Genomic DNA, 16,249 nt, shown 5'->3' on the forward strand with positions numbered 1-16,249 from the left:
TTGAAATTTCCAAATGTTACTAGTGCTGAAAACTTGGCTCTGCAGTCATTGGTCAATGACAGCGGTCTCACAGTGAAACCAGCTGGCAAGGGTGGTGCGGTCATTGTCATGGACAATGTGGACTACATGGCAGAGATTGACCGTCAGTTGTCAGATACTGAGGTGTATGAAAATATCAATGGGGATTCTAAGTTCACAATTATGAAAAAAATTTTAATTATCTTGGATAGGGCTGTTTGTGAAAATTTAATTGATGAAAAATTGCACAAATATTTGATGGTGGACAATCTGGTTACACCGGTTATTTATACATTACCCAAGATACATAAATCTTTTCTGAATCCACCGGGATGGCCCATTGTAACAGGGAGTGATTCCTTCTTAGCCATATTGGCATATTTTTGGATAAAATATTGGGCCCAATAGTGAAAGGAGCGATGTCATATATATTGGATACTACCGATTTTTTGCAAAAATTGGAAATAGTCACTTTGGAGGGTAAGATCATGTTGGCGTCTTTTGACATTGTATCTTTATACGCATCTATTAGCCATGAAGTGGGACTTACTGCAGTAAATAAGAAGCTTTGTGACTTGAAATATGGGAGTAAGGAGAGGGAATTTGTCCTGGAGTTATTGGAGATTGTTCTAAGGAATAACTATTTCATATTTGGTGATAAGTAGTGTTGAGCAAGCACTAAAATGCTCAGGTGCTTGAAGCTTGGGCCGAGCTCGCCGTGATACTCGGGTGCTTGACCCGAGCAGCGAGCCCAATGTTAGTCTATGGGAGACCCGAGCATTTTTGCGGCGGCACCCCCGGCAGTCTGTAGAAAGCCTAAAAAGTGCCCAAAACGATAGTGACAGTGCTCAAAAGACATGGGGACAGCATGGGGATCGTCCCAGGAAGCATTTCTGACCCCCAGGTCACTGCTGTCAACAATGTGTTCACAGGTATTAAGCCACTTTTACGGGCTCACAAGAAAACATTCAAAAACGAAACTGAAAGTGCTTTCCTGTGAAATATGTTAAGGAACTTCCTTTCCAGGGTAAAGACTTGTGTATAAGGTAAAATAAATAACCAAAAACAAAAATACTCCTCCACACCTTGGGTTATGTTCACAAGTAGCATTTTTTATGCGTTTTTGCAATTTTGTATTGCTTTCAACTGTGACAAATGCATTCAACGGGAAATGTCATTTTAACATTTTACAACCTTATCTGGCCATGTGCTGTGTGACATATGCATACAGTACTGAAAAGACATGGGAACTGCATGGGGAAGACCCGTGGAAGCATCTCTGACACCCAGGTCACTGCCTAAAAGTGTGCCCATCAGAAGTGATCCTTGCCGCATCAGAAGATGCAGACTTGCAACTATCCCCGTGCAAGTCCATGTCCCAGGGCAGTGTTCAATTGTACCTCCCCCTTTCCTTGCAATGCAAGTGCAAGTATGCATCCTGCCACCCACCCACACCAAGGCTGCAATACCATACTGCTAGCTTGCACTTGAAATGGGGCCTTTTAGTTTGGAGGAGGCCGAAGCTGGCCACTACCTCATGGCTGCTTTGGCAGTGAGGTATCCATACTCAGTCCCCAGCCGCCCGGCGGCTGTGTGTCCACGCTCGGTCCCCAGCCGCCTGTGGGCGGCCGGGTGTCCATAAACGGTCCCCAGCCGCCCCGATTTCTCTGCAGAACATCCCCCACACACTTTTCTTAGCCCGGCCTGCTTTAGGGCAGCATTGGATGAGCCCACCAGAGAACCAGACTCCTCCAGTGGGCCCTGGCTTTTCCATCAGGGGAGTTGAGAGTGCCAAGATGAGGAGCATGATGATGATGATAGAAGTTAGCATCTGCTTTGTTTTCTTGGAATGCAGCGAGGTATCCATACTGAGTCCCCAGCCGCCCGGCGGCCGGGTGTCCACGATCGGTCCCCAGCCGCCCCGCGGCCGGGTGTGCATGCAAGTGTGACGCCTCTTCTCGGAAAAAGCCCTTTAGTTTACCCTGGGTGATGGGGGACTCGGTGTCGGGTCCTGTGATGGAGAGATGGGGTGCAGCCGTGGCCCAGACCCGACTCGCGCTCAGGGCCGTCACATTAAAAGAGATGGTGAGGGCTTATCTGGGTTGAGTGGCTGATTAACGACTATGCCACCTGTGGTACCTGGTGAAGGGCCACCAGCGCCACTGCAGCCCGCTGAGGCATGGTGTTATGGCGGCCAAAGTTATTGCTACTCCCCACAGGCAGAACAGGGCCTCAGGGCAGAGGGACAGGATGGAGGGGGTAGTAGTAGAGGAGAACGGATGCCACGTCGCACGGTGTGGCGCAGAATGAACAGTCCGGAGGCCATAGGGCTGAACTTCCAAGGCTTTACTCACTTTAGAGATGGCAGAAGGAAGGCGACTCCCTGCTCCCCTCGGAGTCCTGCGGTCACCAGGGACGGGGGTCCGACAACCTCCGAGTAAGTCCAGCATTCAGTCGGGACCCTACACCAGAGTGTTCCTGAACTACAGACCGAATCCTTTCCTGTCCGTGTGTGTGCGAATAGGCCGGATCTCCCTCTGAGCTCCTCTCAGAACAAGGGCACGGGTGGCAGCTCTGCTCCGTCCGATACCCGGTGGGATCCGCAGGGCCTACCGGGCTTTCCTGACCAGGACATAGAGTAACAAGGTCGGGTGTCGGGGGCCGGTACCCCTCTTACAGCCGGACTCCCTCTGAATATATCAGCTTGGCGAGGACAGGTGGCGTACACCGCTCCGTCTGCATCCTGCCTGGGATCCATTTGCTGTGGAGCCACACTCTTAAGCTCCGGGCCTTCTTGGTCGTGGTCCTTGACCGGGTTAAGACATTCCTTGTCTACAACCTCCCCCTCGTCCCAAGGCCGAGGTACGAGGGCTGTGTCTCCATCCGATGCAGACCCACACAGGATCCGCGTTAGGGTGGGAGATCACAGTACCCTCAGTAATTGACAGCATAAAGACAGTCTAAGAGCTAGGCTAATGACGATCAAAGAACCAAGACCAAAGATGGCTTTCTATTAAATATGAAATTTTAAAGTGTAACTACTTGTAAGTCCTCCACCCTCACCCACTAACTGGTTCCCCTAACTCTTGGTTCCCCAATCTCCCTGTAACCAGGGGAGCAGCACCTAGTGCATACTAGCTCCCTCTGGTGGAGAAGTGTGGTGTTGGATACAAAGGTTGTGTCATGACTATCACACTGTTCTTACCTCAGAGGAGGAACACTACACTCCATTAGAGAAGTGCAGCATTCCTGTGGCGGTCGAACCCTCAGGGGTGCCACATTCCCCCCTGGTAAAACACAGCACGTCCGCAGGCTGCAAAAGAAGTAACACCCAGGAAATTTTCTTTTTAATATAAACATGAACTATCTTCCCTTTATGGGAGGCACATCTTCTTAAACGTTGCATAACAGGTTATACAGTATAAAAGTACAAAAGTATAAAATTATAAAAGTGCTAGCATTTTTCCAGAGACATTAATGCAAACAGATGGGTTAAGGTGCAGTTCAGAAGTGTGAGGGACCTGTCCGAAACCCTCTACGTGGGCCCTGGGGTGGCTGCAGGGCATGAAGATCCCAAGTTGGACCTCCCGGAGAGCCACCCTGACAGGTTTTCATGAGGTAGAAAATATCCACGGTTTTTGTATAAAACCAATATGGAGCACCTAAAAAGATGCAAACTATATACAAAGGAAAGAGTCTGTCTGCTGCCAGGACGCATGTCTCTAGAAACCGGGGATTATAAAGCAAAAATAGAAAAGTCAACACTCATAACTTGTAAACGAAAATTACAACAGCCGGGGCTGCCTTAAACCTCGGGTTCCCTCCTGGAAAAAGGCTCGTTCCTCCCGACAGAGGCTAACCGGTCCCCTGAGACTGGGTGCGGGGTGGCGTCGCTCCCAGACACTTTGTGCACATCCAGGGCGTACCACTCTCGCTCCCCCTGGTGGTGAGAAAAAGTTACTGTATCGCCCGGGAAGAGCTTTCGGCCAGGATGTCCCTTCTTTAGACGCGGCTCGACGTCCTGCCGGCTGAAGAAGACGTCCTGGTACTGGGGACATCGAATGAACCCCCACCCCACTTCATGGTGGAAGCGAACGACTTGGCCTTCCACTCGGGGACTGGGACGGGTGGCCTCCTCCTGACGAGCCCGGGATTTGGCAGCTTTGGCCTGTACCTCCAGACGTTCACAGCGGAGCTCCCGTTGACGTTGCTCCCGAGCGAGTTGGAAGATCTGGTCACTGTACCACTGGCTCCTCCTCCGCGCGTCAGCCCGGGTCTCCCGGGGGAAGCTCATTAAGTCCTCCCCCTGGTTGTCCCCGGCCCACTCCTTAGACTCGGGCCAGGTTACTGCTGGTGCGGGTAGCGGGGCCATGACGGGTTGCTGCGGGTCCTCTACAGGCGCGGACCAGTCCGGGTTGGAGCCGGTGGATTCCTCCGCAGTTTCAGGCACCTCCGTTTCAGGGTTAGGGTGGCATCGCAGGTCCCCACCTATAGCTGCCGCTTGCAGCTCCGGAGCCAAAGCCTGCTCCCAGGTGGCCGCGTGGGGTATTAAATACTCCGACATGAGATCCAGGATCGTCACGGTAGGCTATGCAGCCGGGGCAGGGGTTGCGCACTCACCCGCCGCTGGGCGCTCTCGACCTCTGTCACCGCATCCCCTTGTCCTGGGACCTCAACTCCTTGGTGGCGGTGCCGGACACATAGCAGCATCTCCTCCCGCCACGCAGCCGTCGCCGCCTCCTGGGCCTCTCTCTATTTTTGCAAGAGACCTGGAGCTTCCTGCCGGAGAAATTCAAAATCTCCCGATGTGAGGATACTGCTGCCCCGCTCTCCGCCGGGTCAAGGGCCTGAACCGGGTTCAGAAGGTGCATGGTTTTGCTCCCCAGAAGCGTCCATGTCTGCCTCTGAAGAATGCCAAGCTCCGACTGCAATGGCCGCACCTTGTTACTTTTCTTCTTCCTCCTCTTTCGGGGTGGTTCCTGGGCGGCATGTTGACAGGCCCGCCTTCGTTCGGCCCATCCGATTTGACGGGCATTACCCCGCGGACAGTCTCTGATGGAAGGGGCAGTCCACATTTTTTGGCGCCAAGCGGGAGCCCAGCCCACGATGGGAGGTGTTCAAAGACAGTCTTTTCACAGCATTATGGCGCCTGTTCTTCTTGGGCAGGCGCCATTTTAAGTGTAAAACGACAGTTCAAGGTGTAAGGCACACAGTACCCGGTAGCAATGGGTACTTCTTCCTTTGCTGCGGGCACGCGATCCTGCCGACTACGCCAGGTTTGTGACGCCTCTTCTCGGAAAAAGCCCTTTAGTTTACCTGGGTGATGGGGGACTCGGTGTCGGGTCCTGTGATGGAGAGATGGGGTGCAGCCGTGGCCCGGACCTGACCCGTGCTCAGGGCCTTCACATTAAAAGAGATGGTGAGGGCTTATCTGGGTTGAGTGGCTGATTAACGACTATACCACCTGTGGTACCTGGTGAAGGGCCGCTGCAGTCCGCTGAGGCATGGTGTTATGGTGGCCAAAGTTATTGCTACTCCCCACAGGCGGAGCAGGGCCTCAGGGCAGAGGGACAGGATGGAGGGGGTAGTAGTAGAGGAGAACGGATGCCACGTCGCGCGGTGTGGCACAGAATGAACAGTCCGGAGGCCATAGGGGTGAACTTCCAAGGCTTTACTCACTTTAGAGATGGCAGAAGGAAGGCAACTCCCTGCTCCCCGCGGAGTCCTGCGGTCACCAGGGACGGGGGTCCAACAACCTCCGAGTAAGTCCAGCATTCAGTCGGGACCCTACACCAGAGTGTTCCTGAACTACAGACCGAATCCTTTCCTGTCCATGTGTGTGTGAATAGGCCGGGTCTCCCTCTGAGCTCCTCTCAGAACAAGGGCACGGGTGGCAGCTCCGCTCCGTCCGATACCCGGTGGGATCCGCAGGGCCTACCGGGCTTTCCTGACCAGAACATAGAGTAACAAGGTCGGGTGTTGGGGGCCGGTACCCCTCTTGCAGCCGGACTCCCTCTGAATATATCAGCTTGGCGAGGACAGGTGGCATACACCGCTCCGTCTGCATCCTGCCTGGGATCCATTTGCTGTAGAGCCACACTCTTAAGCTCCGGGCCTTCTTGGTCGTGGTCCTTGACCGGGTTGAGACATTCCTTGTCTACAACCTCCCCCTTGTCCCAAGGCCGAGGCACGAGGCCCACACAGGATCCGCGTTAGGGTGGGAGACCACAGTACCCTCAGCAATTGACAGCATAAAGACAGTCAAAGAGCTAGGCTAATAACGATCAAAGAACCAAGACCAAAGATGACTTTCTATCAAATATGAAATTTTAAAGTGTAACTACTTGTAAGTCCTCCACCCTCACCCACTAACTGGTTCCCCTAACTCTTGGCTCCCCAGTCTCCCTGTAACCAGGGGAGCAGCACCTAGTGCATACTAGCCACCTCTGGTGGAGAAGTGTGGTGTTGGATGCAAAGGTTGGGTCACGACTATCACACTGTTCTTACCTCAGAGGAGGAACACTACACTCCATTAGAGAAGTGCAGCATCCCTGTGGCGGTTGAACACTCAGGGGCGCCACATAAGGTCCCCAGCCACCTGGAGGCAGCCGGGTGTTAATAAACGGTCCCCAGCCACCCCGATTTCTCCGCGGAACATCCCCCACACACTTTTCTTAGCCCGGCCTGCTTTAGGGCAGCATTGGATGAGCCCACCAGAGAACCAGACTCCTCTGGTGGGCCCTGGCTTTTCCATCAGGGGAGTTGAGAGTGCCAAAGTGAGGAGCATGATGATGATGATAGAAGTTAGCATCTGCTTTGTTTTCTTGGAATGCAAGCGTAAGTGTGCAACCTGCCACCCACTCACCCCCAGGCTGCAATACCATACTGCTAGCTTGCACTTGAAATGGGGCCTTTTAGTTTGGAGGAGGCCAAAGCTGGCCACTACCTCATGGCTGCTTCGGCAGTGAGGTATCCATACTCAGTCCCCAGCCACCCGGTGGCTGGGTGTCCATGCTCGATGCTCAGCCGCCATGGGGCGGACGGGTGTCCATTCTCGGTCCCCAGCCGCCCCGCGGCCGGTTGCCCACGCTCGGTCCCCAGCCGCCTGGGGGCGGCCAGGTGTCCATAAACGGTCCCCAGCCGCCCCTGCGATAACCCTTCACGGTTGACTGAGTGAGTGTCAAATTATTATGTTGATTGCGCAATCCACAGAAAACCAAACGGAGGCAATGTATGCTCTGTATTGGGAGGATTCAAAGAATCTCTGATCCCGTTTATTTTGCTTAGCATTTTATATTGTTTTGAGTATTTTAATAGCCAACCAACTCTGCAGCCATACTACAGTACTATAGGCTAACCAATGTTAGTACAATTATTACGGAAACACATACAGTTATATGAAAAAGTTTAGGCACCCTTATTAATCTTAAGCTTAATGTTTTATAAAAATTGGTGTTTTTGCAACAGCTATTTCAGTTTGATATATGTAATAACTGTTGGATACAGAAATGTTTCTGCCTTGAAATGAGGTTTATTGTACTAACAGAAAATGTGCAATCTGCATTCAAACAAAATTTGACAGGTGCATAAGTGTGGGCACCCTTATCATTTTCTTGTTTTAAATACTCCTACCTACTTTTTACTGACTTACTAAAGCACTTTTTTTGGTTTTGTAACCTCATTGAGCTTTGAACTTCATAGCCAGGTGTATGCAATCATGAGAAAAGCTACTTAAAGTGGCCACTTGCAAGTTGTTCTCCTGTTTGAATCTCCTCTGAAGAGTGGCATCATGGGCTCCTCAAAACAACTGTCAAATGATCTGAAAACAAAGATTATTCAACATAGTTGTTCAGGGGATGGATAGAAAAAGCTGTCTCAGAGATTTAACCTGTCAGTTTCCACTGTGAGGAACATAGTAAGGAAATGGAAGAACACAGGGACAGTTCTTGTTAAGGCCAGAAGTGGCAGGCCAAGAAAAACATCAGAAAGGCAGAGAAGAAGAATGGTGAGATCAGTCAAAGACAATCCTCAGACCACCTCCAGAGAGCTGCAGCATCAACTTGCTGCAGATGGTGTCACTGTGCATCGGTCAACTATACAACGCACTTTGCACAAGGAGAAGCTGTATGGGAGAGTGATGCAAAAGAAGCCGTTTCTGCAAGCACGCCACAAACAGAGTCGGCTGAGGTATGCAAAAGCACATTTGGAGAAGCCAATTTCTTTTTGGAAGAAGGTCCTATGGACTGATGAAACCAAGATTGAGTTGTTTGGTCATACAAAAAGGTGATATGCATGGCGGCAAAAAAACACAGCATTCCAAGAAAAACACTTGCTACCCACAGTAAAATTTGGTGGAGGTTCCATCATGCTTTGGGGCTGTGTGGCCAATGCCGGCACCGGGAATCTTGTTAAAGTTGAGGGACGCATGGATTCCACTCAGTATCATCAGATTCTTGACAATAATGTTCAAGAATCAGTGACAAAGTTGAAGTTACGCAGGGGATGGATCTTTCAGCAAGACAATGATCCAAAACTCCGCTACAAATCTATTCAGGCATTCATGCAGAGGAACAATTACAATGTTCTGGAATGGCCATCCCAGTCCCCAGACCTGAATATCATTGAACATCTGTGGGATCATTTGAAGAGGGCTGTCCATGCTCGGCGACCATCAAACTTAACTGAACTGGAATTGTTTTGTAAAGAGGAATGGTCAAAAATACCTTCATCCAGGATCCAGGAAATCATTAAAAGCTACAGGAAGCGACTAGAGGCTGTTATTTTTGCAAAAGGAGGATCTACTAAATATTAATGTCATTTTTCTGGTGAGGTGCCCATACTTATGCACCTGTCAAATTTTGTTTGAATGCAGATTGCACATTTCCTGTTAGTACAATAAACCTCATTTCACGGCAGAAGCATTACTGTGTCCAACAGTTATTACATATATCAAACTGAAATAGCTGTTGCAAAAACACCAATTTTTATAAAACATTAAGCTTAAGATTAATAGGGGTGCCCAAACTTTTTCATATAACTGTATATGGTCATATTATCATTGAAAGTTCGAAGCACTATGGAAATTTCACAAGGTCAATCCTGGCCTAGACTAGTTAGATAACAGGAGCGGAGTGTCTGACAAAATACAAAATGTTCTTGTGAGAAAAAGTTTGTGGGAAAGATCCATGGGAAGAGAAAGAAAGAAGTATGTTATGCAAGGACTGATAATAACATGATTTTAAAGCAAGCAGACAAAATGGAGTTGCTCTAGCATGAGTAGCAATATGTCCTTTACATTCCCCCCTAAAAATTATGTTATTATCAACAATAGAGGTGCTTTCCCAGGGTCATGCTTTGAGCCTGAGGGACATTGGTCTTCACCCAATTAGTGCCCTTGTTACCAATTGAGGCTGTCGCGGCATGTCCATCCCCCCTTGTTAGTTGATATAATCATAAAGCTCAGATCTTCAGACGTGAGGTTGTTTGGGGAAAGCGGGTAAAGGTCATCATTCCCTTGTCATCCAGGTCCTCAATGCTGGTTACATCTGGGAGGTCCGTGTACAGTAGAACTGGATGTCGGTTAACAGCATCCTCCTTGCTCTCTGATGACAGACAGGTTTTCCACATGCAAAATGGGATACAATAAAAGACTAGGTTTAGTAAGACATATATTAACAAGATGCAAGCAGCAATATGCAACACTCCTTGTAATATTCCAGCAATCCACCCACCAATCCCTTTAAACCAATTAGCAGGATTTAAAAAGGAAAATGTATCAGACTACCAACTGTCTTTGGTCAATTCATTATGTTTGTTATATTCTTCCCTGAGTTTCCTAATGTCTTCCAATTAAGTCTTTAACCGTATGGTAGAGTCGGGGTCAATATAGTGACAACAGGCTGGGCCTATAACCTGACACATCCCTCCTTGAGCTACTGTCAAATAGTCCAGCACTCCAGCACTAAAGTATGTTGATTGGCCACTATAAAAAGTTGATTCTGCACCGCAACAGTAGTATTAATTACTTCCAAAATATTCCAAATCTGGTCATCTAAGTAATCAGTGACTTCCACTGATTTGTCCCACATTTGTGTTACCATAGGGTAGAGGAAGACAGTACTGACTATCTTATTGGGTATACTCATTTGTACTAAATGAGGTCTTCCTGATGGGCGTGGGGTGTTGTCCTTAGCATGTTTATAAATGTTATGAAGAGGGATGGTTCTCATATCTACTTTACTATGGGGAATAAGATAAGTGGCTGGAGTTAGCTGGGCCAACGTACAAGTCCACCCTACTCCGACTGGGAGCCATTTATACGCATTATTCCCACAGACCCAATATGTGGCTGATGGCAGGTCCCATAAAGCAGAGTGCTGTAATACTAAGTTATGTACCAAATCGATAAAAACTGTGTTATTTGATAACATACACCATGAATGCATTTGTCCCAGGGGGCTACAATATCCAACATCCGGATTACCACATGTTAGATCACTAGACTTCTATTCAGAAAATTCATGTTTTACTGCTGTTGGGTTTGTCAGGAGCACTTGGTATGGTCCATCATACAATGGTTCTAGTCCGTGTTTCTGAACAAGCTTCTTCACATACACATAATCTCCAGGTTTGAGGGTATGACAACCTTCTGCATCAGCTGGATCTGGAATAGAAGATGATACTAGCGCATGGGTGTTAGTTAGGGCTTTGGCAAGCTGAATCACATATTGTACAAAATGATCTGTTTTTTCTGATAATTGTTGTGGGGTAAATCTAGCTATAGCTGGTTGTGACCTAAATAGTATCTCATAGGGTGACAGTTTGTGTTTCCCTATGGGGGTCGTGCGTATGTGATATAGTGCAATGGGAAGGAGCTCGGGCCACTGGGCCGTAGTCTCCTGCATCATTTTGCTTAATTGCCCTTTTAGTGTGCCATTCAATCTCTCCACCTTGCCACTTGACTGTGGATGGTAAGGAGTATGTAACGTCACTGTTGATCCGATCATGGTAAGTATTTCTTGATATACGCATGAGGAAAAGGCTGGTCCTGATCACTTTTGATAACTTCTGGGACTCCATACCAGCAAACAACTTCAGAGATCAGCTTCTTAGCGGTAGTCTTGGCAGTCATGTTTGGAACGGCGAATGCTTCAGGCCAACTGGAAAACATATCCACTACCACTAAGCAGTATTCATATCGTCTTGCTTTAGGGAGAGTGATGTGATCAACTTACAATCGTTGGAAAGGATACTCTGGTTTGGCAAGGTGTTTTGTCGGTACATTCTGTAATCTGCCTGGGTTGTAGGTTTGGCATATTGTGCAACCTTTGTTCTGTGCACTCAACACGGTGGAAATTCCTGGAGCCCAATAGAGTTTCTGTATCAGTAGCAAAGCTTGATTCTTCCCTCGATGTACCGGTCCATGGGCCCAGGCCGCAACGGCTGGATACAGGAGTCGAGGCAAACAGTACAGTTGTTTCTTCTTCCATAGCCCATCTATCAACTTAGCACCCACCTCCTTCCACGACTGGCATTCTTCTTTAGAGACTTTTTGCTGTGTGGAGCGTAGCTTTGTGATTGGAGGGACCGGTTGATGCTCTTCTGCAGGTTGATCCTGGGTTGGCACGGAATTTAGCTGTTTGGCCTGTTGCCGCGTAAGAGCCATGGACTTGGATGTCGGAAGAAGAGCTGCTCGCTTAGCATGGAGATCAGCAAGTGCATTACTTCTTGCTTCAGGGGCATCTGGTCAGGTATGAGCTTTTACCTTTACGACAGCCAACTGTCTTGGTAGTTGCACTGCTTCCATCAATTGTCTGACGCTTTCAGCATTTTTCACTGTAGAACCTGCAGTCGTGACAAAGCCTCTCCTTGCTCAGATTTCCCCAAAATCATGTGCAATCCCGAATACGTATCTCGAGTCAGTAAATATATTCACACGTTTTCCCGTTTTCCTTTGGCCTGTATCTTCAACTGTATCTTCAGTTGTGACAGCATATCCAGTATGAAACCTGCCAGAGGTGTTAACATATCTGGATCCATCGGTATATAACGTAAGTTCTGGGTCATCCAAGGGTACTTCCCCCACTAGAACAAGTGGAGTTGACTCCGCAGTAATTTGTTCCAGACAATCATGCGGTGGAGCCTCTTTCCCCTCTCCTTCAGGTGCTGGTAGCAGGGTGGCTGGATTGATGGTGGTGCAAAATCAACGAACACTACAGCCGCAGGTGTCTCTGTGTAGACAGATGCTTAGGTTGCTGTGTGGCGTGAACCGCTCGTAGACAGCTGGGGGAGGCTACTGGGTCCAGATGCGCTGAGTAATACCCGACTGGGCGCTGCTTTGTACAGTGTCTCTGCTTGAGTACTCCGGCTGCATGCCCTCCCATCTCAGAGACATACAAATGGAAAGGTTGAGCATAGTCCGGATTTCCAAGGGCAGGGGCTGTCATTATCCATGACTTTAGTTGCTCAAAGGCTTGTTGCAGCTGTTCTTGGTGGTCCTTGTTGTTTAAATCAGCCAGAGTGTCTTCTTTTAATGCATCATATAAGGGCTGCATCAGACGTGAAGCGTCTGGGATCCATTGTCTGCAATATGTACATAGTCCGAGGAACCGTTGCAGTTCTATGCGATCTTTTGGGAACGGTAGTGCGTAGATGACCATCTTCCTTTCTTCTGTGAGATGTCTGGCACCCTGAGTAAGGCAATGGCCTAAGAAGACCACTTGACCAAGGCAAAACTGAAGCTTCGAGGCTGAGACTCGACAATTCAGTTTTGCTAGATGCTTGAGGAGGCTAACACTGGCCCTGATGGACATTTGCTCTGTGGGGGCACGAAAAAAAGATCATCCATGTATTGTAAAAGTACTACCTCAGAGTTGTCCAGCTGCCACGGCAGCAGACAGCTAGACATGTTCTTTGCAAACTGATTAGGGCTATTCTGCGCACCCTGCGGCATCACCGTCCAAGTCATTTGCCTGCCCTGCTATGTAAATGCAAACAGAAACTGACAGTCTTTGTGTAGTGGAATGCTAATAAAGAAAACAAAAAACGTTTGCTAAATCAATTACTGTAAACCAGACAATGTGTATGTGCATCTATTAGAAACTTAAGGATATATGACCATCTAGAAAATTCGTTTACATCACCATATTTTAGCCAAAGTGGACATAAATATGTGCTGTTAAGGATAGTGGATTGATTAGCCAACTTATCCTGAGCCCATATTTTAAGGGCTTGACAGAAGTCAACCCCACTCTCATATGTATTGGCATCTAATGCTCTGTCACACACTCATCATGATCTTCCTCATACACATTCTGGGTGTAGTGTGTATTGCTGCCTGTATTTCGGGTGTGCCAAGATGGCCGCCACCAGAAGGAAGCATACTACAGGAAGGGTGCACCAAGATGGCCACCACCAAAGGGACATCTGGTCAGAGGCCGGAGGTGATGCAATGGGTGTAGCAACATGGCTGCTGCAGGAAGGGTTGGAACTTTGGGCGGACATAGGTATAACAGATGAGGATGGGGCACTAGGAGTGGCTTGGGTAGTGGCAAGCCGTGGGTCTCCTGGACGGGGGGGGGCACGTGACATGCAACACAATAATCTGCTGACAATGGATTCTGCTGGCCACAATTAGAACATTCCCAACAATTCATTACTCCGCCATTATCGGAGAGCAGTATATTTGTAATACACATAACATAGCGTCTTTCCCTTATTGTCTGTATTTTGTTCCTCCATTCACCCTTTTTTTTTTTTGACAAATTCTCTGCTGTTCCGTATCAAGCCAAGGCCATTTTGCTATGCTAGCAGCTGTAACTGGGCGCTTATCTCGCAGCGCGCACATTTCAGTTAACCATTTAAGTTCCTCCACATATCCACATACTTTTTCCTTCTGTCAACAAACTCAGCGCAACCTTTTTTTTTTCACATGCATTCACTTTATTTTTCAACATTCCATTATCTCTTCCTTGCTGCATTTAACATCTTGTACTGTAATCTTACACAATGACATTACTCTTTTTGGTTTTCTCTACATGTATAACAAACTGACATGATTGCTGTCCTGTAGTGTTGAGCGAGCACTAAAATGCTCGGGTGCTCGAAGCTCGGGCCAAGCTCACCGTGATACTCGGGTGCTCGACCCGAGCAACGAGCCCAATGTTAGTCTATGGGAGACCCGAACATTTTTGCGGCGGCACCCCCAGCAGTCTGTAGAAAGCCTAAAAAGTGCCCAAAACGATAGTGACAGTGCTCAAATGACATGGGGACAGCATGGGGATTTCCCCTGGAAGCATTTCTGACCCCCAGGTCACTGCTGTCAACAACGTGGTCAGAGGTATTAAGCCACTTTTACAGGCTCACAATAAAACGTTCAAAAACGAAAGTGAAAGTGCTTTCCTGTGAAATATGTTAACCCCTTAACGACCATGGGTCTTTCTGTTTTTGTGTTTTCCTTTTTTGCTCCCCTTCTTCCCAGAGCCAGAACTATTTTAATTTTTGTTCAATATGGCCATGTGAGGGCTTATTTTTTGCGGAACGAGTTGTACTTTTAAATACCATCACTGGTTTTACCATATCATGTGCTGGAAAATGGGAAAAAAATTCCAAGTGCAGTGAAACTGCAAAAAAAATGCAATTCCACAGTTGTTTTTTGGGTCCTTTTTTACCACGTTCACAGATTGCTAAAACTGACCTGCCATCATTATTTTCCAGGTCGTTAGGAGTTCATAGACACCAAACATGTATAGGTTCTTTTTTATTTAAGTGGTGAAAAAAAATCCGAAGCTTGCTAAAAAAAACAAAAAAAATGGCGCCATTTTCCGAGACCCTTAGCTTCTCCATTTTTCGTGATCTGGGGCCAGGTGAGTGCTTATTTTTTGCGTGCCGGGCTGACGTTTTTATTGATACCATTTTGGGGTAGATCCGATGTTTTGATCGCCCGTTATTGCATTTTATTGCAAAGTTGTAGCGACCAAAAAAACTTAATTCTGGCGTTTAAAATTTTTTTCTCGTTACGCCGTTTACTGATTGTATTAATTCTTCTTTTATATTGATAGATCGGGCGATTCTGAACGCGGCGATACCAAATATGTGTATGTGTTTTTTTTTTTATATATATATATTTTATTTTGAATGGGGCGAAAGGGGGGTGACTTAAACTTTTATATATTTTTTATTTTTTTTATTTTTTTAAAAACTTTTATTTTACACTTTCTGCTTGCTTCTATAGTCTCCAGAGGAGACTAGAAGAAGCAGTTGTCTGATTGCTTCTACGGCATACAAGCGATGAGCAGATCGCTTGTATGCAGGAGAAATGCTCGCTTGCTATGAGTGCTGACCACTAGGTGGCGCTCATAGCAATTGAGACATGACAACCACAGGCGTCTGCTGCAGACCCTGAGTTGTCATGCCCACCCATTGGTGACCCGCGATCACTCACGGGGTCACTGATGGGCGGGGCTTATGACTCCCGGAAGCGCGAGTTAAATGCCACCGTCAGAGATTTAACATGTTAACAGCCGCGGGTGGATTGCGATTCCAATAATCAGCTGACATGTGCTCGCTTCAGTGCGGGCTCACCCCCGGAGCCCCCGCTGAACCGGCCTTCCCGACCTGGTGCGTACTATTACTGACCAGGTCGGAAAGGGGTTAAGGAACATCCTTTCCAGGGTAAAGACTTGTGTATAAGGTAAAATAAATAACCAAAAGCAAAAATACTCCTCGACACCTTGGGCTATGTTCACAAGTAGCATTTTTTATGCGTTTTTGCACGTTTGTATTGCTTTCAACCGTGACAAATGCATTCACCGGGAAATGTCATTTTAACATTTTACAACCTTATCTGGCCATGTGCTGTGTGACACATGCATACAGTGCTAAAAAGACATGGGAACAGCATGGGGAAGACCCCTGGAAGCATCTCTGACACCCAGGTCACTGCCTAAAAGTGTGCCCATCAGAAGTGATCCTTGCCGCATCAGAAGATGCAGACTTGCAACTATCCCTGTGCAAGTCCTTGTCCCAGGGCAGTGTTCAATTGTACCTCCCCCATAACTTGCAATACAAGCGCAAGTATGCAGCCTTCCACCCACCCACCCCCAGGCTGCAATACCATACTGCTAACTTGCTTGCACTTGAAATTGGGCCTTTTAGGCATGTGGAGGTGGAATCTGGCCACCACGTCATGGCTGCGTCGGTAGCCTGGTATTCATACTCAGTCCCCAGCCGC

Source organism: Phyllobates terribilis, unplaced genomic scaffold (genome assembly GCF_046119375.1).
Source record: "Phyllobates terribilis strain yellow unplaced genomic scaffold, ASM4611937v1 Scaffold_1__5_contigs__length_1240528914, whole genome shotgun sequence".
NCBI lineage: Eukaryota > Metazoa > Chordata > Amphibia > Anura > Dendrobatidae > Phyllobates > Phyllobates terribilis.